We start from the raw sequence: 1107 nt of genomic DNA, 5'->3' as shown, positions 1-1107 counted from the left end.
CTAGTTGACCTCTATCAAGAGAGTTTGAAAGGGAAGAATCCTGAAGCCCATATGACTTATCAAGATAATGAAAATGACTTCAATCACGAGAAGGACGATCTTATGGATTATGAAACTTCAGATTGTCTAAAAGACTGAAGATTGATTTCGACATTTGTAATCTAAAATCTATGTTCTTTGCTTTGGTGTTTTTCATTTCTATGTTGTCATTTCTTTGAACTTAAAACTTAATAATAAATGGATGATTTTATAACTGAAGTCTCTAAGTAGCATCCTTTTGAATCTTGTTTTTAGAAATGAACGAGAACAAGGATGTGCTCGTTGTGGACAGTGGGTCAAGCCACACGATCTTAAAAGACAAGAGATACTTCATAAACCTAACTCTTAAAAACGCCAACATCTCCACCATTGCGGGTATAGCTAGTCTCATACAGGGTCACAACCAGGCCAGTATCTTGTTGCCTATGGGCACACATCTTGAGATATCAGATGCTTTGTATTCACCCAACTCTAAGAGAAGTCTATTAAGCTTTAAATACATTCAAATGAATGGATTTCATATTGAAACCAAGGGCGAAGGAAACAAAAAATTCCTCCAGATCATTGATCTCGCCCAAGGTCATAAGAAAGTTTTAGAATCCATACCCACACTATCTACTGGTCTTTACCATGCTAAAGTCAGTATGATCGAGGCAAATGCCACTTTTAACAAAGAGGCAATTGACAATTTCATTCTATGGCACGACCGGCGTGGCCATCCCGGTTCGACCATGATGCGTAAACTGATCCTGAACTCAAACGACCATTCTCTTAAAGAGAAAAGAATCATCCCTAAGCATCTATCTTGTGTTGCTTGTTCCCAAGGGAAACTCATTTCTAGGTCATCACCAGTTAAAGTCACTAAGGAGACTACAAACTTTCTGGAAAGAATTCAAGGAGACATCTGTGGACCAATACACCCATCTTGTGGGACATTTCGATATTTCATGGTCATCATTGATGCGTCCACTAGATGGTCGCATGTCTGTCTCCTGTCATCCTGTAACCAGGCATTTGCTAGGTTGCTTGCTCAGATAATTCGATTACGAGCTCATTTTCCAGATTTTC

Source organism: Brassica oleracea, chromosome C2, assembly GCF_000695525.1.
Source record: "Brassica oleracea var. oleracea cultivar TO1000 chromosome C2, BOL, whole genome shotgun sequence".
Classification (NCBI taxonomy): domain Eukaryota; kingdom Viridiplantae; phylum Streptophyta; class Magnoliopsida; order Brassicales; family Brassicaceae; genus Brassica; species Brassica oleracea.
Note: the sequence above shows the minus strand (reverse complement) of the source record.